Raw genomic sequence first — 27422 nt, 5'->3', positions numbered from 1 at the left:
CGACGGGTACTACTTTTTCCTTGCTTGACATTAAATTCGCACAGGAAAATTTTAATATCTCAGCTTATATGCTTTGGAACATTTCCGCATATTAGGTTAATGCTGCCGAATTTAGCCTTGATGCGCAGGCGCTCGTTAATGCACCTATAGCTCAACCCTTACTGCCTGAGTCTGGCTCCAATGACAAAGCCGCATTTAAATAAGAGTTGTTGGTGATTAAGGAAGGCTTGTTATTATGTTTTAACATTGATTACGGGCAAGTGGACGCCGAGAAGCCTAATTTTCGATCTCTTTTCGAGGTATGGGGCCACTTTAGGTACGAAGGTCATTAATTAAGCGTTGAATACTCTTTTTAAAGACTTTAATCGTCTAGAGATTATCGCACGATTTTGGAGAGGCCACGCCATCCATAGGCCTATGAAGCTTGATAATGCGCTTACAAAAAGTTTCCTTAAATAAAACATTATTTTGATAAAAATTGTACAATATTTACATTTATACGTACAGATATACCAATTGTTAATAATAACTACTTGAAAGTAAGAAACGGTTTAGATTGTTTAAGTTTTAAATAATTTCTTTAATTAAAAGCTAAGCAGCTTTATGTCAACCAATAAATTGTCACAAATTAATCACATTTTATTTATGTACAAAAATCTACTATAACCACCAGCAACAAAAATAGATGGAGTGAACATGTCGTATAAGTTTAGAGTTCCGATATTTCTTGATAACATAATTAATTTTCATTAAGTATTATGCACCATTAAGCTAAAATCTTAAAAAAGCTTAACTGAAGATATATACCTACGAGTCTTTTTCTGTCTTCTTATTTTATTTTTTTGTGTAAGCCTGAGGTAATTTTTTGAATGGAATTATTTCAAGAGTACGTGATGGTTATAAGTTGATAATTTAGGTATGATAAACTGTATCAAAAGTAATTAGTGATTAGAGTGAAGAGTTTAACAGTGCGTAGTTTTCACTTTTCTTACTTGGGTCTTAGATAGTTGATGAAAGGAAATAATGCATTAATTATTTTAATATAATTATTATATTTAAAATGAACATTAAACTAAATTAAAAAAAGTTGTGACCCGGAATGGTTAAGGAAGCTATATTAAACCAAAAGCATTTAAAAAAATAAAGACGTGAACATGCAAAGTATCACAACTTGCTGTAAAGTATTCTTTTTTAAATGGATGAACTTATACAAAAATTATATTTGTGCTGACTTAATATATTTTCGAATCAAAGAAAATGGTTGAATCCATGTATGGGGATTTAAAAATGTTTTTGAACCCTTCATATTATTTTTTTATTTTGATATCCATTCGAAGCGATGAGGAATTGTGTTTAAAAATATCAAAACATCAAAACATGCCAGTCCCAGTAGCAATGAGTAATTTTACCAATTTTTAATTATTGGCACTTATCATCTGTTTATTGTCCTTTCAGTCACGCGGATCATTAAGTCTTTATGACTTGTTTCTTGTTGAAGGTTGATGCAGAAAAACATTTTAAATTTAATGTGGTATTGAAAATTATGTACAAATAAAATCTTTTCAAGGCATTCTGATGTCATTTCATTTTATATGCCATGTTTTTCCTATAAGAAGCTGAAACAGCACTTACATGTGTACATATGTACATATATGGAGATGATGTTGACAATTTGCTGATGTCCGTTTTTATTTCGTGCTTATTTAAAATTTTATAATGTTAAGGTGTTATAAAAAATAAAAAAAAATCTGATAGTCTTTTCAAGGCAATCACTTTTAAATTCGGTAGAAATTGGAATTATGTTTTTTCCAACAAATATCCGATTATCTTGATTAAACTTTGTATACGTTGTCAGGCCATATGTACTCTTACAAGCATAAAACACCATGAGATCAGAATCATATAATATTTCTGTTTATTGTTGTTTCATTTATTTGTTTATTATATATGTATGTAAGTTTAATTAAAACAAAACAATTTTTCTCAAATGACCGACCTCAGTTTTAATGCCCCCCTTAAACTTTGTAGCCATTCGCCTATAGTGGCACGCTCTGTTTCTCTTCATATTTTTGCTTCCGTTAACTTCATCTAAAAGTCGAGGTCTCTCTCTTTTTTGAAGAGGTTTTAGTGGTATTCATCCTGGTACTGCTATCATAAACATGCAAATGTGGTCAACGTGCGGACAACTACCTTAAAGGGTCGTCATCTTCACTTGAAGATATGGGAAACTGGAGAAGAACCCGCTTCCACGGTTCCCAGTGTAAACGAAAAAACCAACATTGTTTACAAAAACATTAACAATCTTCCTCACGATGTCATAATATTGACGGAAACATGGCTCAACAACTCTATCTCGGACTCAGAGCTTTTTGACTTGTCTTATCAAGTCTTTAGACGTGATCGTCATAACTCAGACGATTCAAACGCTGTTGGTGGCGGAATTCTTGTCGCTATCAACAATACTATCATTAGTTACCTGATTGACGACTTTCGATCAACAGGAATCGAAATGCTATGCCTTAAAATTAAAATGGCAACAGGATATTTATTTATTGTATCAGCATATAATACCTCTAAGCTCCAAGAACGAGGTTATTGAAAAACTAAACAACTGTATAGAAAGTATTTATATCCTTTTGGAGCCTGAAGACGAAGTACTGGTTATTGGTGATTTTAATTCACCCAATCTCAATTGGATTTAAATTGACGACTATAACTTCTACGTTCTAATAAACGAGTCATCTTCAAACGAGTTTTTATTAACAAATGGTATGTCTTCATGTGGCTTAAGTCAACTAAACGGTGTGAAGAACCGTTTTGGAAAAACACTTGATCTGGTATTATTCTCTGAAACCATATGCTCTGAAGCAGCTGTCAAAATTGTGGACGAAGATCGCCATCATCCTGCATTAGACATAGCACTTAATTTAAACATGGCTTCACCTCATATGCTCTCTAATAACAACAAACTAGAATTCAACTTTAGTAGGCTTAGTTTTAAAAACCTTTTTAACTTATTAGGTACTATCAATTGAGATCACTTATTTTGTTACTTAAATATTGACGATATGTGTAACTCTTTTTTTACTGTTTCTACAAAACGATACCATTCAAAAAGACTCGAAATAACTTGATTGTGCCACTATGGTTTGATTCTCACTTTAAAAACTTAAAAAAAGAAAGGAACAAAGTTTGGATAAAATACAATTAAACAAGAACTGATGATGATTATAGGATGTTCATTATAATAAAACAAATTTTCACTGAATACTCTAACATCCTATATGATGACTACATTCGGAAAATTGAATTAAACCTTAATCCTGATAGTTTTTGGAAATTCTTTAATAGTAAGAAGAAATCATGTGAGTACCCTAACTTAATGACTAATTCGACATCAAAAAGTAATGAGCCTTTTGTAGATTATAATGCTATTAGTTCGCCTAACAGATCTACGACTGTTATAAATGTTCCCCACTTAAACTCTATCAATTTCGTTATTAGTGAAGATACTGTCCTTAATAGTATCCTACAACTTGACAAATGTTTTAGTCCTGGTCCTGACGGTGTACCATCATCCATTTTAAAGAAATGTGCTGCGTATTTAGCACACCCGTTGGCCGTTATGTGTTCTTTTCAACACTTCCTTAAGTAACTCGCTGTTTCCTTTTATCTGGAAGAGCTCCTTCATAATACTAGTACACAAGAAAGGTCATAAAAACGAAATAATGAACTACTAACTTACTGCTTACCTATCTGTGATACCTAAACTGTTTGAGTCAATCGTACGTAGCGTCCTTTCTTTTCACTGTAGTTCAATTATCTGTGATAAAAAGCATGATTTTGTTAAAAAGCGTTTAACTGTTACTAACCTGTTTAACTTTACGTCCTTTTGTTTAGATGTTTTTGAAAAACGTGAACAAGGAGATTGAATCTTTACTGATTTCAGCAAGGCCTTTGATAAATTGTGTCCCAAAACATTACGTTTAAAACTGTCACAGCAAGGCTTTAACGACAGTTTTTAAAACTGGATCTCCTCATATTTGCAAGATAGACGTTATAGTGTTAAATTTAGTAATGAGTGTTCAAGTTCATTTGTTGTGAATTCTGGTGTCCCCCAGGGTAGTCACCTTGGTCCTATTCTTTTTGTTTATTTAAAATTAATTAATTTATTAATGTATGCAGATGACACTAAAATTTTTAAAAAATGAACTCTACATCTGACTGTCTTCTCTCGCAAGAAGACTTAATATTATTCAGGGAATGGTGCAATAATAATCGTCTTGGTTTTAAATGTTGACAAATGTAAAACCATGAATTTTACACGCAAAAAAATTCCAATCGTTTTTAGTTACATGTTTGATTCTTGTCCTTTAAGTAGAGTATATGTATTTTCTGATTTAGGTGTTGCCCTAGATCCTAAACTAACATTTATTGAACATATTAACTTCATAGTTAAAAAAGCAAATAGAATTCTGGGTTTAATAAGAGATTTAACCGTGATTTCCGTGATCCTTATATTTTAAAATTCCGTTTTGTTTCATTTGTGAGACCAGTCCTGGAATATGCTTGTACATTATGGTCAGCTTACTACGCCGCCGTACAAGTCGCAAGACTTGAAGCCATTCAGAAAAGATTTTTTCGTTTTTGTCTATGATCCCTTCCGTGGTTTCATGATATTCATACATTACCGCCATAATCACAAAGACTTTCTCTCATAATCTTCCTTCTTCGACAAATCAAGTACTTGCAGTTTTGTTTTATTGTTGGAATAATAAACGGAAAAATTTCATCACCATCAGTTCTTGTTAAAACTTTAGTTTTAGTCGTTCAAATATAAGACTCCAGAAACCATAGCCCCTTAAATCAATTAATTGAAATCTATAATACATTTTACTCTTGAATTAATTCACCAAATGATAATATAAAAAGTATAAATTGCAAATTAAAAATTTTCAACAGTCCAGTTTAAGTTTTTAGATTTTAAGTATATATTAAGAATTGTTAACGTTAGTATTTAACGAATTATAAATACATTAGCGATAATGTTTACATTTATTTAAGATTAAAACAATTGATCCGAGAAAAACCGATAATATTGTTTCTGACAAGATAATGAAATGATTGTTGATACCATTCTTGATCAAGGCTCCAAATTAAAACAAGTACTCCCTTTGTAGAAAGTGTTGGTTGTAATCAATAATAAGCAATAAATATTGGTAAAATATATTAATCAAAAAGTAATTAAATAAAATCATATAAGTTTCTTACGTTTTCTTTAAGGTAATCTTGAGCTATCCAGCATTATAACTATTAATCAAGTTATTAATAAAAAACGGTATATACAAATTACCATTAACAATTGTTTAATAGATATGCATTGCATAGTTATATTAATTGAATATTTTATATTAATTATTTTCAACTTTTTTCCTAATGATTCTCTACTTAATGATTGTTCTCAATTTATTTTCAGTACTCTTAAAAATAATAGTACAAGAAAGAAAGTTTATAAAAACCTGAGTAATAAGTCTGCCGGAAGGGTTACTTACAAAATTTAAGAAAAATAAAATGTTAATAATAGTAAAGTAACTTAAAACTTGCGAAGTAAACCCATCCAATTTTAGCAAAGCTGAGTTGAACAATAATATTTAATTATTAATATGTTTAAAATATTAAAATTGTTTTCTTTTGATGCTTCTTTGTGTCGTTAGTAAATCTGACTTCCACATCAATTGTGTTTTATTTGAATGTCACGAAAGTAAATTTCCGGACACGTGTTTTCTAAAATTGAAGTGAGAGTAAACAATTTTTTTAAGATCTATTTAGTTTATTGTATTAGACAGCTATTTTGTAGGATTTTATTTTACTTCGATCAAAATTAGTTCTTTGCATACCATCAAGAACGGATCGCTTCGCACGACCCCCTCTTCGGCACTGGATACCCTACTCTATCTTACACTTATTGATATACTTAGCAAACGAATAGATTCAAGCTTTGGTGTTCACCTTTAATCTTCATTGTAGTGGGTTAACAATATAAGTGGCCACTACTATATTCTTTAGTATTAAGAATCAATTACAACTTTTTACCATACTCCATACCCCAACTGCAATTCGACAGAAACTTCCAGAATTCTACACTTTCGAGTGATTTCTGGGAAGATAGGGCATTCCTGGAAGATTAGTCAATCCACTTTTACACAAATGAAATTAAGTCTCCCAATCAACCATCCCAATCATTGAAGTGTGTTAAAGGCGGAACTTTTGGCGATAAAATAAGTCTTGTCCTGACTTAAAGAAATCAAGATATCAACATCTGATATACGAATTTTCTCAGATAGTCAGGCCAGTTTTTAATCATTGGATTCTGTCTTTACGAACCTAGTCCACAATTCTCGGTCATCTCTAACGGAGATGGCACTACAGTTTAATTTTCAGCTTTGCTGGGTGCGGGCTATAGAACATTCCGGAGAATTTTAAGGTAGACTAACTTTCTAGAAATGGTACAATACAGCCCATTCTACCATGTTTGGCTAATGCTAGCTACATTTAAACTACTGCTAATTCGATACGCTATAAAAAAGGCAAACATTAAGAGGAATTACATTACCACGTGTCAGGTCACAAATTACATCTGGCCAACATAGATTTAAATCGCTCAAGGTGTTTGCTATCCCTAAGCAGATCGCATATAAGTTCGAAAATCGGTGTCTTAACCTGGCACTGTCTAAAAGGAAAGCTCATTTGGCATATTCCCAAATGACTTTTTGCACAAGCTGTATGGATGAAGAAGAGGAGGAAACAGTTCTTCACCTTATCTGAACATGCCCAGCTCGAGCTTAAAAATGCAAGAATTACTTAGAACAATTCTTCTAAAGAATGATTTTTAAAAGCTATAGAAAAGTTTTTCAAAAAAAAAATTAACATTCAGAAAAATTAATGAAATCTTTATTTTAATCGATAGTAAGATCCAAATAATTTAATTTTTGAAGATCATTTCATGCAAATGTTGACCTTCACTGCGTCTTAAATGGTCGATCCGCTTGCTCCAATTTTGGCATACTGTTCAAAACATTTCGACCGTTATCTCACGAATATATGCTTCAATGTTGTCTTCCAATAAGTCAATTGAAGCGGGCTTGTCCGAATAGAAAAATAGTCTAAAGGCATTAAATCGCACGATCCCAATTTACCGGTCCCAAACGTGAAATAAAATGATTACCGAACTCGCCTCTCAATAAGTCCATTGTTGCGTGTGCTGTGTGGCATCCGACACCTTGTTGTTGAAACCAAATGTCGTTGAAGTCAAGCTCCTGCATGTTGGGCAAAAAAAAAGTGGGATATCATCTCACGGTACCGCTCACCATCCACAGTTACGTTAATCCGCATCATCTTTGAAAAAGTACGGTCCAAATATGTCACCAGCCCATAAACCGCACCAAACTGTGACTTTTTATGGATGCATTGGTAGCTCTTGTAATGCTTCTGGCTGATATTCACTCCAAACAATTCTGCTTACTTACGTTTCCAATGCTTCGTCGCTGAACACAATTTTTCGGTAAAAAAATGGATATTCGGCCAACTTTCCAAAATCCCATTCACCAAAAATTCTACGTTGTAGTAGGTCGTTCGGCACCAATTCTTAAACCAGCTGTACTTTGAAAGGCATCAACCCTAAATTCGATTTAACCAAACTGAAGATGTTTGACAGTAAAACAAAACACAAAACGTGCGTCAGCTAATTAAACCAGTGTTGCCAAAAAGATAATATCTAAGAAATCACCCTTTCAAATCTCAAAAGTGTTCCTGTAAATGATAACATACACATGAGAAGTGGGCGGGTACCACGCCAACTGGGATATATTCTCAGATATATTATTTCTGCCTTTCAATACACATCAATCACTTTAATTATGTTAATTTGCATGACTCTACAAGAATCAGAAGTTGTTCATATAAACGATACAAATCACAAGAAAAGTAGGCGAATACCACGCCCCTTTGGGGTGTAACCTCATACTTTCAATTTTTGTTTTTGTATGCACATCGACACTTTTCATGCGGCTTAATTTAATTTTTCTATAACTCTTTTAAGTGTCAATTTCAACTCATACTTCGTTAAAAAAAGTGGGTGTATACCACACCCCATACTATTGAGTTTCATTATTCTAAAAAACCTGTCTAGAGAATTAAAATTATTTTAAAGAAAATAGTAGCTGAATAAAATTGGAAAGGTCTTTGAAATTTCGAATGCAAGTCATATAACAAAATAATTCTTTTTGACTCACCCTCTTGATATTAGTTTTATACAACTGATTCTGTTGCAAATAATAATAAATTGTGGGAAATAGTTGTGGTATACAAATATTGCTTTGTAATCACACACAAAATCAAATGCAAATATTTTAAAATTAAATTTCAAATTCGAAGAAAACGAACAACCAGCACGTGTAATTTTGCAGCAGTTATCATTAATCTATAATAAAAGAGTGAGCAAAATGATTAAATAAAGTTCAAATTGTTTTTCTTATTTTTTTGGCATTAATGTAGTTTTGAAAATTATCAAGATATCACTTTTATTTGCTTAGGTTTTTCTTTACTTTTGTATGCGAACGAGAACGGAAATGCTTGGAATGCGTCATTAAAATATTATTCTTCTCAACATGTTAAGTGAGAATTTTAACAGAACAAAAATAACATAAAGGCCACACGAAGTAGAATGTGACCTTGAGGGTTCTTAGACTTATTTAAAAAATACGAAAACTGCATCAGGTTTATGGATTATCTGCTGCAATATATATAAAAGCAGATGCTTAATACATCAATTCTAAAATGGCTTTAAACTTAATATGTTTTAGACAGGTTTTACATATCTCTAAACATACCTTTTTAAGCAAATTATTCAAATAACACAAAATACGTCCCTAGTAAGTCCCATGAGCTTGCATTTGAAGTTGAAGTCGTTAAATGACATTCAAATAGAAGATCACAATATTATGATTCCAAAGGCGTGAGCTATAATTTATGCAACATTGATATGTTGCGAGCATGATGCCCTTATACCAGATGATGCTGATACAAATGCATGAACAAACCGTCAATTGCGGTTTCAAGAGGAGGTGTCGTAGGGGTCATTTATTTTATTTTTGATATTTATTGATTAAAAAAACAGCAGTACATTAAGATTGACATGGCCAACCCTTGTATATATTTTTTTAATTTCAGTTGGAATTCCCTTGAATTCAAAACTTATGTTTAAAATTATTTCTTAACTTCCCATAGGAAGTTATTGTAATGAGTCCGATTTGCCAAATTAAAAATTTTGACATTTCTCCACGTTTCAAGGTCCTTAGAGTCGAAATAAAAGATTTTTGGAAAGATGTTTGCTACGTTTTTTTGTCATTCAAAACCAGAAAAGATATCGATTTCACATAAATTTTGTTATGCAGATAATAAGGCAGAAAGTTGCAGAAAGGGCAATATAGAATATTGAGTGGGTGGTTTTTTACCACAGCAGTTTAAAGAAAAGGTGAACATTTTGGTTAACCCTAAATATCCTACCAACCAAAAAGGTTGAATCAAATTTTATATTATATATTGTAACGTGATATCAAACTAATATATTTTTGGAAAAAATCCATCAACGGCTTTTTATAAATCAAAAACAGCTGAAAAATCACAAATGTTGCCACCTCGAAAATTTTACGAATAAAAAATGATTTCATAAAAAACTAAAAAAAATATTACTCAAAGTTGGTAAAAGTTGAATTTCCACTCAAATATCTTTTAAAAAATTTGAGATATTAGCTTTAAACTACGTTTATCTATTAAAAAATATTGTTTTTAACATTCAATACAAAATTGAGAGAAATCGAATTGACAGTTTTTTTTACAAAAAAATAAAAACTTAAAAGAAAATTTAACAAAACTTGGTAAAAATTTACTGTCGACTCACATAGCTTTTCAAAAATTTAAAATATTGTCTTCAAACAGTCAGTATTATTTTTTTTAAAAATTGATGTTCGGTTCTCTAATTAATTTCATTCATCCAATTTGTATAAAATTTTAGAAATGCTACAAGAAATTGATACAAATTTTTTTTTTCGACTAAAAGTTTTAAAAAGTTTTAACAAAACTACATTTTCAAACAAAACAATTTCTTTATAAGAAAAATATTGTTTGTAATTTTAAAATTTTTAAGAATAATCCAACTTACAACTTTTTTAACCCAACTTGAAAACCTGCAAACTTTTAAGCAAGAGAAATCGACAGACGGGATGGGAAGTTATCAGTGTGGGTCGCATAACAGCCTCTTCTTTTTTATAATATAAAAATAAAATTTGTATTTTACTACTTTGAACTGTGGTGCTGAAAATACTACTTTAAACTGAGGACTAGGGACCAAGAACATAGTATGAATCGGACATCCAGCAAAATTACAACCGCTGAACTCAAACTAATCAAATTTTTGCCAATTAATGATCCAGGAGCTATTGATCATATAAGCCGTAAAGCCTTTTCAGTTATATTCTATGAATAAGGATTTCATCTAAAGAATTATTTATCAAAAAGTGGTTGTCAAAAACAGATTAATCTATGCACAAGTTAAAATTAAGAAAAAAACATTATTTTCATAAGTTCTTTTCAGGTTCTTAAGAAGAAACATTGAATACGAGTAAGAGATCACAAATGTGATATTAAGTTGGCTTTAAATTCCTGAAACTTTTCTTCGATTCTGGCTTTTTTCTATAAACAACTTTTAAGATCTTAAAAAATTAAAGAAATCTACTTTTTGAAGTAAATTTGCTTTGCATACTCTAGAATTGAAATTGAAACACGAATTTAAGGAATATAAATGTCCCAAAAAAGCAAAAGTGATAATTTTGTTAAACTTATTGAAAAAAAAAAACAAAATGAATATTTCATATCAATTAATTTAATATTAAAGCTTTGATCTGTCGAGAACAGAGTTGAATTCTGCCACCTATAATTTGTCAGTTCCACACTAAAGTTTATTTCCAACCTATATCCTTAGCTTAATATGTTTTTAATGCGTTTATTTTCTTAAATTCAAAAACCAAACATTTTTCCCTCTTCAATTTTAAAGTAGAGATCAAAATATTTTTAAAAGATTCACGGTTTTTTTTTTGGAATCTGTCTTCTTAAGCATGAACTCCAATGTACGAGTAAGCAGACTGATTAGGATAGTAATCGAGCCCAAAAAAAACGTCAAAAACAGGAAGAAAATTCTTGATCACAGATTCTGTTTTATTTTCAAACGAAGATTCATTTTTCTGTCGAACATTCTAATTTTTAATCAATATTTGTGAAAAAAAAAGTTGCGTTTCAACATTTATGCGTGAAATGCACCAAAAAAGTCTAAAATCTTTGTATTTTAACTCTTAAATAATGCATATTTAGAATCCTGTTTGAATCTTGGAATGCTTTCATAGGTAGGGAGTCGTCTAAATTAAATAGTTAGACCATAATGTTCTAAACAACAGTGTTCTAAAATAATCTAATAATTAAAGTTTACATTTTAGCCCTTAAAATATGTAAATTTGAGTTTAAGATTCACATTATGTTATTTAAATTTTGTCAGACTACTTTGAATTTACATTTAAAGAACATTTTGAATCTGAAAAACTCATGTGTTTGTTAAATGTGTGAAGCCCTCCCCCTGATAAATATTCTTGATCCGCCCCTGAGCAACCAACGTAACAAATTGATTTGGTCATGTTTGTTTGAAATGTGTGCTTCATTTGATGCAAATTTAAATATAATGAACGTGTTAAAAAAAGTGATGGTAGTACTGATAGATTTTCAAAGGTTTGACGAGAAAGTCGTTTGCAATTATTCCTAACGAAATCTTAGTTAATTTAAAAATATACATATGTAAGCACATAAAACATGTTCATAAAAAACATAAATTGTTTTGACCCCTGAAGTATGTCATTCAAATATTTATCTTAAACCATTTTATATTGGTATACCTTTAAAAAAAATAAAAAGTTGGAAGAGAGCTGGTTTGAACAATAAAATTCATAAGTGGATAACCCGAACTTGTTTTTGTGATTTCAAGTTTAAGGCTAAAAAAGAGTTGTTTGTTTTTTGTTCTTTTTTCTTTTTTTTTCAAAAATTTCACTTTTTTTTAAGTGAAATGGGGCAAAATAAAAATTATTTACAATTTTTTACCATTTGTTTTTTTTTTTTAAATACACAGGATGCCTAGAAAGTATAACGAGAATGTTAATTGTGGTTTTAAATATAGAATATTTCAAAATTGAATATTTATAAAAGAGAATGGGATACACAAACAAATTTTTAAAATTAAGCTTATCAGTGTTAGGAGAAATGTGATCCTTTTGTGTTTGAAATAATATTTCTACAGGATGGGCTTATTCGTCAGATATATATATATATATATTTCTTTAAAAAATAAAAAGTGTAGAAAAAAACCTTTTTCGAAAACCTTCTAAAGCAGGCTGATTGCTTAAAACACACACTTTTTTGAAACCAATATAAATATACGTCAAAATAAAACTATTTTAATCCTTCAAACGAGAAAGAAAAGTCAAAAAGGTAAAAGAACATTTTTGTATGTTAAAAATTGTTTGTTATACAAAAATTAACTTAATTTTAAAAATTTACATATATCGCAGATATCATTCAAAGGACGCAAAATTATTTTTCATAACGTTTAAACAATTGACAAATTTTGAATAGGACGCTATCATCATAATTATGGTACCGATAGTAAGTCTCCCTTTTCAGACTCTCATACTGAACCAATTTTTATTTAAATAAGGTGTCAAATGAAAGAAACTTTTGTTTAAATTATGAGGACATTGGTCGACGAAATTCTGCTGCACAAACAAAAGAAAAATTTTATAAAGAAATCTCGAATCTTGCTTTAAATTCTTTTATCTCATCAGATTTTAAAACCTTTAAAAATGCTTTAAAAAAAAACAAAAACGCAGTTCTTAAGCTTAAGCTAAAACTCAAAATATCTCTTGACAATAAATTGTATGATGATTTTGGAAATTACAAATCTATCTCTATTAGGTACAATTTAAAGCACTTTAGTATCTTACTTAGTTTCTGAAAATTCAAATTAGTTATGATTGTTTATTTGAATTTAAAAATACACCTTTTCGACATTATTTTTTAATTTCTTAACATATTTCAGGAACTTGATATATTAGAATTGATATAAAGATTCGTTACAAGAATCTTTGACTGTTGAAAACCATTTTAGCAAAAATGGTTTAGCGTTTCTTTTAAAGTTTTGTAAGGCAGGTGAAAGCTAACAACTTTTGAAGTTTTTTTTATTAATAAATGTATATAAAAAAGAGGGTTGGGTTAAAAAAGTTGTCAGTTGAATTATTCTCGAAAATTTTAAAATTACAAACAATACTCTTCATATAAAGAAATAGATGAGTTTAAAAATCTTGTTTAGTTTAATAGATTTTTAGTCGAAAACAAATGTTTACCAATTTTAGTAGAATTTCTTAAACTGTTACAAATTGGATGAATGGAATGAAAGATATCAAGAACCGAACATCAATTTTTACTAAATTTGCGTACTATTTCTTGTAGATTTTATTTTTTATGAAAAAACGGACTGTTAAATTTTTATAAATAAAAAAACTACTGAATATCGAAAACAATATTTCCTATGAAATAAAAAGAGTTTGAAGAAAATATTTTTCAGTTTTGAAAAGCTATTTGAGTCGAAAGAAAATTTTTACCAAGTTTAAATATTGTATTTTTTAGAGTTTTATTTTTTGTAAAAAAAACTGTCAATTCGATTTTTTCAAAATTTTACTGAGTGTTGAAAATAATACTTTTTAAAAGATTAAAGTAGTGTAAGGCCAAATTCTCAAAGCCTTAAAAAGATATTCGATAATCAAAATTTACCAATTTTTGTAAACAACATTTTTAAGTTTTTAGTTTCTTTTAAAAAACTGTCAATTATTTTTTCTCAAAATTTTATTGAATGTTGATAACATTTTTTAAAAGATAAAAGTAGTTCAAAGCCAATATTTCAAAGCTTTGAAAAGATATTTGAGTCGACAATCAATTTTCACAAAACTTTTATTAATTTTTTTAGGTTTTTAGTTTTTTGTAAAAAAAATTTTCAATTCGATTCTTCTCAAAATTTGTCTGCATGTTGAAAACAATATTTCATATAAGTTTAAATTTGTTGAAAACCTTAATATCAATTTTTTGAAAAGATATTTGAGTAGCAAATCAATTTTAAAAAATGTTTTTTAAATTTTCTCTTAAGTTTTATTTTTTGTAAGAAAAATTGTCAATTCTATGTTTCTCAAAATTTTTCAGTTTGTTGAAAACTATGTTTCTCATAAGATAAAATAAGTTTGAAGCCTTAATCCAAGTTTTTGAAAAGATATTTGAGTCAAAATTCAGTTTTTACCAATTTTGAGTAATGTTTTTTTATATTTTTATTTTTTATAAATCATACTGCCAATTTGATTTTTTTCAAAATTTTATCAGATGTCAACAAATTGCACAAAATTGTTTTGGGCTTGAAATCATAATTTAATCGTAAAATTTTCGAGGTGACAAATTTTGCTGTCTAGTTTTTTTTTTTATTAATTAAAAAAAATGTTTATTGGATTTTTCCAAAAATATAATGGTCGCGTTACAATATGAGCCCTTTCTGCATCTTTCTGCTTTATTATCTGTACAACAAAACTTATTTGAAGTCGATATCTCTTCTGATTCTTAAACTATGGACGACGAAAAAAACGTCACGAACGTACGGGCGTACAGACATACGAACTTACGCACGCACGCACGCACAGACATCTTTCTAAAAATCTTTTATTTCGCCTATAGGGACCTTGAAACGTCGAGAAATGTCAAAATTTTAAGTTTGACAAATCGGAACCATTACAAATACTTTCTATGGGAAGTTGAAGATGGTTTTTGTAAGACAGGTGAAATCTAACAAGTTTTGAAGTTTTTTCGTATATTTTATAAAATAAATTAAATATTTCAACTGAATATTGACAAAAAAATTATAGATTTGGAAAATCTTCACGAATTTTATTGAACAAAATGCCACTTCATATAAATATTTAGACATCTTTAAAAATAATTATATACGTGTTTTAGAATTTTTAAAAAATGTATAAGTATCTCAAAAACCTGACCTGATACATTCATTTTGAGTTCGATTTGAATTAAGGCCGCAAGAATAACTTATGCACCAATTTTTATTGAATATAAGTTTATAATTTGTTGGAAAACTGTTTATTATGACAAATACTTGTATATGAAATATTTGGAAAACAAACTAACCAAAATATATTAGAGAGAACAAATGAAATGAAAAGTTGTCGATGTTTTGAGCGATCTTAGCATGATCTTAGCCAAGGAATAAACCGTGTAAAATGTTTTTGTGGGTGGTGTGAATGCAACTCATACTGTAAACAAAAACTCATCGTTAGAGAAGTGAAACACTCGTAATCGAAGATAAATGGTTTGCATCTTTCGAATTCCCGCTTGGGTTGTGAGGTTAAATGTTAATTTGCTTAATAATTTCGAATTCTTTTTGGCAAGGTGGACTGTGTTAAGAACATTATGTAGGCACTGTCAAGTTAAGTTAATATAAGAATAATTGATAAGGCAGAATTTTTTGGTTTTCGCGGCGAAAATAGCAAAGCCAGAAATACTTTATTATTGAGATACATTTTTAACAAAAAATCAAAATCTCTTTTGATAGCCTCATGAAGTGCAGAAGAACTAAGACTAATTACAGAAATGGTTGGGTGAGCCATATAGGTAATTAATTTTGTAGTTTAAAACAAAACTTAGTTGCAAGAATTTTGGCACTGGCAGTTCTATTTTATTTCGGACCAAAAACTTGTTTCATCAAAACTCCAACAAAAATAGCAAAATTCAATTCCTTTTAAATAATAAATATCGTACCTTTAACTACTTTTATCACACTATTTCCATGTAATTTTGCCTAAAAAAATATATTTTCCAGATTTCAGTGGCATGTGAAGTCCGATATTTTCTTAAAGGAATTGAAGAAAAAATATTCTTGTGAAAAAAATTAAAAAAGACAAATAGTTAAAAAAAAAAACAACATAAATAAGTTTTCGGACTAAACTTATTTTATTCGTTTTTGATGTCACAATCTCGAGTTCGATTTGTGTTTTTGAATGCGTAATGTTTACATTCTTATAGAAGCATCTGTCTAAACGAACAAATGTCGCGACTAAAAACCAATCAAACTTAAAACTTTTATTACTTTTTATGTAATAACATTTTGTAAATAAAGCAACAAGGCTAAAAGTTCCATACATAAGAAAAAATCATGTGTGTAATGGAGATGTTTAAAAAAATCAATAAAGGCTTACATACGAGTAGGTACATGTTTATTAACATCAAAATCTTATGAAAATTCGAATCTTTATAGAAGCGTGTATAGCCCGCCAGTTTATATCCCACAAAATAAAATCAGACACAAAATTAACACATCATAAAACGAGGAAGCAAAACCCTCTTCCAACCACATCCGAAAAACTGTTAAAAATCAATAAAACTTAAGTGTTGAAAAAGAGAGTCCATTAAAAATAGACACAAAATAAATAAACATAAACAATATATCGTAACAGCCTGCCAAGTTTTATTAGATCTATAGGCGTTAAGCGTTAGGCGCTATGGGCGAACTCTATGATCTGATAAGATCTGGAATCTTGTGAGCGAGTTTAGCGTGTGGCAAGTAATAGGCTTAAATTAAAAACAAATTTTATAGCATCTCATCTAATATCGATTCAATGGATCTCATATATTACAAATATACATAAAAACGTTTTTGAGAGTTATATAGTAATTAAAAAAGAATTTCAAAATGACGTTATAAAAATAGTAATTTTATATGAATTGCATTTCCATATCTAGGTTAATGTTAACATTTAAATTAACAACTAGAAATTACGATTGACATTTGAAAATAAATACAAAACAACTTCAAAGCCTCTTAAAGCAAATTATTGAAAAATAATGAACTCACCAAAACGTAAAAACTGTCAACTTGGAAATAAATTTGTTTTATAATTTGTATAACTCGTTCAAGACAACTTTGTATTTTTATTTTTTTTAAATTTTTGTGTATAAGTTTTGTTTTTGTTTTTTTTTTTTTTTAAACAAACATTTCAACTTAACATACACAATACATTTTTCTTGGTTAAATTAATTATAATGTAAACCACACACAGAACCTATGGTTTTAATGTATAAATAAATATAGATTCTTTTTAAAAATACACTTCACAACAGAAAATAAAAATTTAAAAAAATAAATAAAAACAACAACAATTAAGAATGAACAAAATATTTATGCGCGATCTTAACAAATCAAAGACGATGCGTTTTATATCTTTTTTCTGGTTTGTTTTGTTTTTGAATTATAAACCCTTTGCTATACACGATCGTTCGATCCGTTCGAATAAGTCCACATGCCGTGCTAGACTAAAATATAACTTCGTACCGTTTCGGCTTTTTAATAAATAAAAACTGCTGAGTTTTGTAGTTTACTTTTCTTGTTGTTGTTGTTGTGTTCTCTCCCCTAAAAGAAGATACACTTCGGCGAACGGCGGCGGATATACGGGCGGTCGGTAGTGGCGGCAGCGGTGGCGTGACTTTGCTCAGCTTCATATCCACCATATGGTTGCGGTGGCGGTTGTGGGTGCAAATTAAGTTCCACACAAAAATATCTCAAGTTTAACTCAACCACAATAATGTCTAGAATCAAAACAAACTCAATTTTCGCTTGATCAAAATGTGGCGAATGTATCTACTCGTATAAACGTATCTATGAGTAGCATAAAGTATCTGTAAGCTGCAAAATCAGTCGTCTCAGAGAGATTCTACTCGTTTACAAACATATGCGGAAAGAAAATTGAGATTTAGCGGTGTTTAACTGATTATAGACAACCAATTACTTAGGCATTGCCATAAACAAATTATTTCCAAAATAGTATAAACCTTAAATGAAAAAAAATACATTTGTTAATTTCTTATAAATATTTGTATAAATATTAAATGATGAAAACATAGGATCAGGCGATTATTTCCAGAGCGACTTTTAAGTGAAGTTCTTTTATACTTTATTAAACAAATTCCAAACTTTTCCATAATTTTTTTTAAGATACAGATGAGTTTTTGAGCACAGGTTATAAATGTTTTTTAAATCTAAATTAAAAGGAGGCTAACAAATTAAAATTTACCTTCACACTTACAAATTTCAAGGGCTAAAAATTGGTATACTTGAGGTATTCAACTATTTTAAAACACTGTTTTCAGCAAAATATGGTCTACCTTTTTATTTTGGACGGCACCCTATTTCCCTAATGAAAGCATTCCAAATTTCCAACGTTTTCTAAATATGCCTACCTCAGTTATAAAATACAATAGTTTAGAGAGTTTTTGATGAAATATTAAAGATTGTCTAGAAACGTAGCTTTTATCCAAAAATAATATAATATTAATAATAAATAATAATAATATAAAAATCTTGACCCGTGTCAACTCTTTCGCCCCATCTCCCTCCTCATACGAATCCAATCGAAATCGTTGGCTTATGAAAAAGAGAGGAGATAATAGAAAGAAACTGAATAAAACAACAACAATTACTTGTGTGTGCTTAGAAAAATGCTAATCGGTTCAGTATAGTACGATAGAACGAAAAAACCTGTAATTGGCTTACAACTTTCATGTGGGTGCGGTGGCGTAGTGCGTAGTGCACTAGCTCCTCACACGCTAGATCGCTTGTTCAAGCCCAGCTCGGGCAAAAGTTCTTCAAAAATTAAATTGAACAAAAAAAAAGCGATTAAGCACCACTAAAGGAGTCTGATGATCGGGTTGGCCCCCGTGAAATAGCTATAACTCCAGCCTATGAACTTGGTGGTAGCACATACAAGTTGTTGTTGTTTCATTCTTATATTCAATAATTATAAATTCGGCAAGCAGCTGCCTTAAACTGTGAGTATAAAATTTCATACAAAAACCTCCTTAATATTCTCTGTTATTGTGGGCATTTCTATAGATGCAAAGAACGCTATAAAAATATAGACAAAAAATCGCAGCAAAATTTGATGTTTTTTCGTAGAAAAATAAAACAGAATCTGCTATAAAGAATTATGAGGCTTTTTTTAAACTTATTTTTGGGCTCAATTTTCGTGAGTCTATTATTACTATCTTTATCAGCATGCTAACTCGTAGATTGGAGGTAATCCCAGAAGACAAATTCTAAAAAATTACAGTTTTGTGTAAACATTTGAAAATATTTTGATCAAAAAGGAGTCAACAAAACTTTAAAATTGTAGAGGGAAAAATGTTTTGTTCTTGAATTTAAGGAAAAAGGTGCATTTAAGTACATAATTTTTCTCTAAAGATTAAACAAATAAGTTGGGAAGAAACTCACAAACTACACGTTCCAGAATCTCTTTTCATTTCAGTTCTCAAGAGATTTAAAGCTTGTATATTAAACTAATAGATAACAAAAGTGTCACTTTTACTTTTTTTGGTACAAGTTAATTGACATTTATGTTCAAATTTCAGTTCTAGAGCATCTAAATCAAATTTACTTCCAAAAGTAGATTTCTTTAATTGTTTAAGATCTTAAATTTTTAAAAAATAGATAATTAATTTTAAATCAAAAAAACACTTTAAGAAATACCTTGTACTATATGTACATCCAACGAAATAAGATGGAATTTAAGAAATTTAAAGGCAACTAAAATATTAACAAATTGTTGAACTTTTATTCAAGGTTATTTCTATACTTTTTAAAGCATTACTAATTTTTTCCAAATTCTAGATTACTAATTGCCATTTATTAAAAAGCGTCATCTAAACATGTTTGAAAAGTGACAGTTCGTAAAAATAAACAAAGCAAATACGCTTAAACGGACCTATTAATTGGAATTCCCAACTGTTCACTGGAAAATTTTATCCACTGCTCTTATCAGAATAATTGTTCAGATCACATTTACATCTAGGAAGTTTCTAAAAGTTAAAGTGGCCATTCCTTGACTTAAACTTTATAGCAAATTGGTAAGGGATAGTAAGAAGTAAAATTATTTTAAATTAGAAACATCATCTGTTAAGCTTAGTAAGTAGCTAAAAATGGCTGTAACATTTTACCATTGTATATATATTTATTTAGTAAATATATATACAACGATTTTACTAAATCTTTTACAATTTTGGGCCACTATTTTTAAGAAGATAAAATTAGTTAGAAAATCAATTTTTAACAACTTTTTTAGTATTTTGTTTACAATAAATTGGGTGGTGCAACAGTCTCTTAAGAACTAGGTTCTAGTGACTCACAACTCTCAACCATTCGTATGCACGAGTACTGTTGTCAGGAATGGAGGGGACCTATAGTTTAAAGCCGATTTCGAACGGCTAATTTGAGAAAGCACATTTTAAGAAGAAAGACAAGAATTACTCTTGCAGAATTTGTCAATTCCTTGTAAGAGGCAGCACCTGTGAAAAAAAAAATTTAGATGGCATAGGCAGGGATCAAACCCCAGACTTCATCCAACTAGTCCGTGCACACACAGCCCTATACTGAGCCGAAGGAGCTCTGCTCCGCCTTGTGCGGAACTGCCAATATATCCTGTATCAGACCGCATCTGTCTAAAAAGAAAAATGTCTCTGTTGGAATGAAGCCGCTCAAGCGTGCACTTTCGCCCCCAAAATTAAATTGTTGGTCGAAGAAGTCCAACGCACTAACCATCATGCCATGGGTACTAAATTTTGTATTTTGTTCAAGATTTCTTTTTTTTTTAACTGTAACTTGGGTTAGTTCCAAACCCTCAAAAAGTTAATCTTATACAAGGTAGTATTCCTCTAACCGCATTAAAAGAATTTAAGAGTTTCGTCGGGCTTCCTTCAAACTACAAAAGGATTACCAAAGACTCTGGGAAAATCACAAAACCTCTGACTAATATGACCCGCGCTGCGGAGGGTTTTTTTCAGGTAGGAGCTAATCAGTCTAAAAAAGTTGCAATTCAACTTGATGATAAGGCAGTAAGGGGCTTCGTTAAATTTAACGCCAGTGATAAGCTAAATAAATTTGTAAATATTTGTATTCTGCTTTTTTGATTTGGCAATACTGTTATTTCTCACGCACTTCTCTCATATTTTCAAAGTCACTCAATTGCAATCGCTTTGGAAACAGATATAAGATTCAAATATTAGCTTAGATTACAATTCTGAGAAATATACTAGATTAATGCATTTTACAACTTGTGGACTTTAAGTGTTGGAGATTGAGCAAAGATTAAAATAATCATAAGCGTAACCGTAACACGTACTAAATGTGGGTTGGAAAATTGCTCATTTCCCCTTAAACAAATTCGTCATAGATTTTATTTTAAGAACGCTGATACAGCGATATGTGATGATGATTAGTATCAAGAAAACGTTCCGGCTGCATGCCGCTTGGCATAGCTACCACAGCTTCTAGATACTTTGAATATTCAACCACTTGATGACGCGTTCGTGGGAGGGCGTCATTAGTGACATAATTTATATACATACTCGTAGTTATAGTACATACTCATGCTCAGAGTGAGACTTTTTTAACAACATCGTCTACTATGCGTTTGCCCGATGAGCGTCATAGCGACTGTTTTATTATTGTTTTGTTTTAAAAATTAGCAGACGAGGTCGAGATTCGAAAGATAAGAATTTTGTTTGCTGAGAAAGCATCTAGAAATAATATCAGGTGCAAAACGGAAGGTTTGTTATCTAACACACACAATGTGACCTTGAAATTGTATTGCGTTTAAGTACATTTAATTTGAATGCTATAAGCGGCTTATTCAAAGAGCATTCTAAAGCTTTGTACAGTGTATAAAGTGCATTCTGCATTATCTACAAAGAAAACCACTCAGGAAATTTGAATATTCATAGATGCTTATTTAGTATTAAAAATTCTTTTTAATATACTTAATTTAATTTAAGCAATTAGAAGTACTAAGAAAATAAGTTACTTTGCTTTTCTGTCAACTTTATGATTTAAAAGTTCCTTATTTTTCTGTTGTACTCTCTGATCTGACAGTAGAGACTGTAAGGCAAAAATTCATATGAAAACTTAATTGAAAATATTTCTTTGGAAAATATAACCTTTCAGCTTAAAACATTCCATTGATGTATGTATATAAATACACATTTTCAAGATCACAATCATTTTAAAAGTAAGACATATTTTTATCAATTCAGTTGAATTTTGTTAGTTCAGCAGAATTTGTCAGCTCAAAATTTCAATTATATTCAGAACTGAGTTAAATTAGTTTTGTTTTTAATCAACTTTTATCCTTTTATTTAAAAACATTGTCAAGACATTCTAATATTACTTTTTGATTAATATTAGAAGAAGTTCAAAATGTACGGCTTTCTTGTTCTAAATGTAAGATCATTTAATTTGTTTGTTGTTGTTTTTCAAAATCTTTAAACTCTTTTTAAATTGATAATTCAATGTAATATAAACATTTTAAAAAACAGTTTCAACTGAAATGTTTTGTCAGCAAGTTTTCAGTCGAAAATTGGGTATAATTAGGCTGACTGTTTTGAACACTCATGAGTTTTTTCTTTCCTAAAGTTTCTATTTATTTATTAAAAACCTACATACTAATATTTTGAAATGTTCACCAGAGGATCTGGACTACGTGGGCCAATCTGATGCCTTGATGAATTCAGAAACTTTTTTTCCACCCACAGCTATGTCCATTTGACTTTGTAGGCTGGAGCTTAGTCCTGTTGGAACACCTAATGCTTATTTTATAATACGGTATTGTTGAGAGGTTTTACCAATCTCTCTAAGACTTCTTCGTTTTTGTATAATAAGCGCACACTAAAGAAGATATTACTACTTTTATTATGCAGAGTTAGAGTGTGAGCACTAGGAGAAGGAGAAAGAGTTTGAAAGGAGATGTCGGTGCATATTGGTTTTGAGTTCCTGAATATTAAAGACAGAAGCATTCCACATTCACGTAGTAGTCTAAAGAATGAATCAATGGATTTGACAGTAAGACTGAAGTTGTGCTCGAGGGTATGATGATGAGCATTTCTAGAAGCGCGAGTAGTTTTTTGCTTTAGTTCAGTGGTGTCTTCGTAGCTTACTCCCCAACAAACCGTGACCAAACTCGGATAATGATTTTTTTTGTACTTGCTGTTGACTCCGAGCATTTTTCTTCAATTGTAAAAATTTGTCTCATTTGAAAACATGATTTTACGAAAGCTTTCATCACAGTAACGCCTGAGCACTGCCTTTGCTCTTTCTTTTATAATTTTATTCAAGGTGTTGTTTCTTCTCTGTCCAGTCACTCAACAGCTGCACTCATACAAAAATCGTTTTTAATAAGCCTCAACATAGTTCTTTTTGAAGGATACATCTCTCGGCGAATTCGAGGCGCCACTGCGTGAACTGCATTTTTTGTCCTCACACTTCGTGGATGTTCCGAACGGGGCTTGTCTTTTACGCTCAAAGTATCCTTATAACGTTCAATTTTACGCCGCACAAACATTCGATTAATACTGAGATTTTTTTACGACTTACAAATAAAGAAACTGGATTTTCCAGTCCTATGCAACGCAAGAACTGCAACTCCATGTTTGTACTTTTAGAGCAGAACTTAGGCAAGACCAAAATGACATTGTTACACATTTTTTGTGACCTTTGAGAGGTAACCACTTGACTTTCGACGATCACGGTTCTGGTAGATCGGTGATTCATATTTGTGCAGATGTCTTTCAATGTTGCTCGCCGAACGCGTACTGCGAACTTTTCAATCACCACCGCCATTTTTTTCGAATCTCTTGAAGATTTTCTGTCTATGTGCGGTTTTCATCAATCTTTTCATCATTCTTCTCGCTTTGGCTACACTCTTCGGTGGATTTAGCTTTCTTCTTCTTCAGTAGGGTTATCTTCTCTTTTGGCACTTTATCTGGAGTCGTTAAATTCAAGGAATTAGCACTGGTTGTTACCTTGGTGGCGACCTTTTTCTGACTCTTGGCTGAATCTTAGAGCTTTTCGAACTTCTGGAAGATCGCATAGAGTAAACCTTTGCCAACTTTTTTCTCGGGAGATTTGTCTTTTAGTCCCATCGGTCCCATCATTCGGAAGGACTACCATCTGCTGTTTTAGAGCCAAGATCTGCAGGTATCTTTGGCGTGAGTGTGGGGCTAGTAATTTTGGATTTTCTTGTAACTTTGACGACTCTTTCAATCGTTGTTGTTGTGGGCTTGTTTGTAGTTCGCTTAGTGTCTTTGGGGGGAGTCAATTTTGAGGCGGGATAGCTCTTTGGTCGTATCAACTTAGGCTCGCTACGACCCTCTGGCGATGTGTCAACATTGGCAGTCTTAACTTGTGGAATTTTCGATTCGATTGCAGAATTATCGTTATTTTCAGTAACATTCGGGTCAGAAGAAGACTTTTCGCCTTCTTTGGTGGGGAAGGATTTGGGACGCTAAAGTTTAGATTCTCGTTTTGGTTTCTCCAGATCAGACTTTGAATTGGATGACTGAGTTTGTAGTGCTCTGGTCTTTTCTTCTGTTCCTTTGGTTTCAATACGTTTGATGACTTTTTTACCCTTTTTCACAACAGTTGTCTTAATTTCTTTATCCGCACCGATTGCGGATTATTTCAATTTCCTCTTTTTGAAGGGAGTTATGCAGTAAATATTTCGACTTAGAACGTAGATGAGTGCAGATGGGGGCTTCCTTTGGCTCACAGTATATCTCAAGGCTTTTGTTTCGAACATGACGCACTGGATTTGGTTCTGATATTCTTTCAACTTTACCAAGTTTCGGATCGAGTTCCATGGTCTGGCTCAATCTGTCTCGGCTAGATTCAGGGCTCTTTTCTTTGATTTCTCTTAACATACTGTGAGTCTCACGTTCTCGTGGTTTCTTCTCGATGCTCGAGCGATTTTCGTCTATCATATTCTCACCGGAAGATTCTTGTTGGAGGTACCTGGCATATCGGCGATGACTGGAAAGAGTCCTTTGGCTCTCTGACTGTTGAACTGATTGTTAAACTCTTTTGTGGGGCTTAAACGGCTCTCACGAGGCGGTATACTTTTGTAACGTTTGTAGGGGGATATTGAGGAACTCTCTGTTAGATAATGCGAGTAGTATTTGTATTTTTCGCTTACGTCACTTGAATACGATGAGCATAGTGATTTGCTGGTGTCATCAAATACCCGACACACGCTGTGGCTTCTGTTTTTCAGGTCTTGAACGTTCTCATAGTCTGAACGACCCCTGCTTAAACTCCGTCTGTAGATCAGGCTGTGGTTTCGGTCGGGAACTATCATTTAGCTTGAGGAAGTTCGATTTTGAGTAGTTATTGTTGTTGTTGGATTTGTTTTCCACCTCCGATCTCATTTCAGCTGGGATAAATCTGTCCGAGTCTACGGTAGTCATATGCCACCACTTTATTTTAAACTTATATAACAGAATTTATTAGAAAAATTGATGCCAATTTTTGTATGTTCAAAAAGTTGTAATAGTATTTATGGCACGACTACGTAGGCATGTTAACAAGAAATGATATTAAACTAAAGTTTAAGTTTCATCGTTTTAATACACTGCGCAATTTATATAAATTTCTTAAGGTTGTTCCAGTTTTCAAAAAAATCAAAAACGCTTGTCATGACATTTTAATATTATTTTAAATTGAAGACCATATTTTTCGATTTCGTTTTTCAGAGCGAATTGCATTACAAATTTCTTGTAGTTTTGTGTAAAGCCCAGTTTACATCTGCAACATCAAGGTCACTATTGAGTTTTTAAAACTAAGTTTAATAATAAATTTTAAACCATTTCAGTATTTTTAACTTCCAATAATAATTTGTCGAATTGAAAATTTTGACATTTTTCAATGTTTAAAGATCCCTAGAATCTTAATAAAGAATTTTAAAAGAGATGTCTTTGTGTCCGTATTAGTGTTTGAAAACGATTAAATTTACGGTTTTTCATAATTCAACAAAAAAAACTGAAGAACAATATTTGTCATCTCAAATATTTTGCGAACGAAAAATGATATTACTTATTTAAGGAGGCCCTATAGTCCTGTGTGAACTACGGCCCTACCACTAGCTAGATGTCTTCAGTTGCGCACTCCAAGTTGAAAATCACTTTCCACTTTCTGCGCGCCACCTGATCCGTGGTCTTCCTCTGCACGCTGTGGTCGTGGATTCGAAGACTTTCCGGACCAGAGCGCTCTACACAACCCAGACATCTCAATCGTTGGAATTTTATCCTTCTGGCTCCTCGTTCCATCTTCTCCTCCACTCACCTTGTATGAATACGGGACCGTAGATCACACGAGGAATTTTTCTTTTAAAACGACTGAAGGTGCTTTCATCCGCTTTTGTCATAGTAAATTTTTCTGTACCGTAAGCAGGACGGATGAAGAGGCTCATACAAAGCGACACTTTGATTGCTCGAAAGATTGCTTTGCTACTAGCTTGATCTTAGCACTAGTGTTGTTTTCAGTGTTCAGAGCGGAGCCTTGTTACAAAGTCCAAAGTCTTTAACTACATACCTCAGAGTTATGTCTGTCGATAGTGGCGTTTTGACCGAGACGTTGGTGTTGTAGGTCCTTGCTTGATGACAACATGTACTTTCTTTTGCCCTCATTAACTGTAAAACCTATTTTTACCATCTCTGCCTTAAAACTCCAAAAAGTATTATTGCCATCACATCACGCTGAGTTCTTCCGATTATTCCAATTTCATTGTAATTGTACCGACTTTTTAAAGATAATGCATCTAGTGTTGACGTGGGAGCTCTGCACTATTCTTCCAAAGAAGATGTTAAGGAAATCGCATGACAACGCAGCATCTTGTCTTTTTTGACATAGAAAGGTTCTGTTAAGTTGTTTAAATTGTTTCCAACCTTAATGAAACCGCTCGAATTGCCCAAAGTCAAGCTGCACAAACGGACGAGTATTTCAGGGATTTAGACAGCAGGGTCTATACGGCTTGTCCCTGCATTGACTCTAAAATAATTTGATTATGTGCTGAATTCCGTTTTTTTTTTTAAATGATAATTGTCTAAGATCTTTTAAATCTGTACTTTTGTATGTAATAAATAAAAACTTTAATTCAACTTTCAACTTCAGTTGTACTAAAGTTGGCGAAAAATGGTTTTCGACTAAAAAAATTCGGGGAAAAAAATTGCATATTTCCGTAATAAAGACGTTAAATATGGATGTATATAACATTTTTATTTCATTCTTCTCAATTAATGTGAAAAATTAGTCATAATTGCATAAAATTAATTTGGCACAGATTGTGCCCACACTTTACGATTACGACACATCATTGCTAATTTTAAATCCCTCACTGTTTATGATTTCT

At 31.3% G+C, this 27422-nt stretch overlaps 2 protein-coding genes across 2 annotated transcripts in view; one reads left to right on the top strand and one right to left on the bottom strand.

Moving 5' to 3' along the window:
* LOC129943361 (tissue inhibitor of metalloproteinase) overlaps window positions 1-17528 on the bottom strand; it is a 55562-nt gene extending 38034 nt beyond the window's left edge. The window contains exon 1 of the mRNA XM_056052743.1: window positions 17054-17528. The gene's annotated coding sequence lies outside the window, so the exon portion shown is untranslated. The remainder of the gene's footprint in view (window positions 1-17053) is intronic.
* Window positions 1-27422, top strand: part of LOC129943360 (synapsin) — a 153754-nt gene that overhangs the window by 106523 nt on the left and 19809 nt on the right. The window lies entirely within an intron of this gene.

This window comes from Eupeodes corollae, chromosome 1 (genome assembly GCF_945859685.1).
Source record: "Eupeodes corollae chromosome 1, idEupCoro1.1, whole genome shotgun sequence".
Lineage (NCBI taxonomy): Eukaryota > Metazoa > Arthropoda > Insecta > Diptera > Syrphidae > Eupeodes > Eupeodes corollae.
This window is presented reverse-complemented; position numbering and strand designations above follow the sequence as displayed.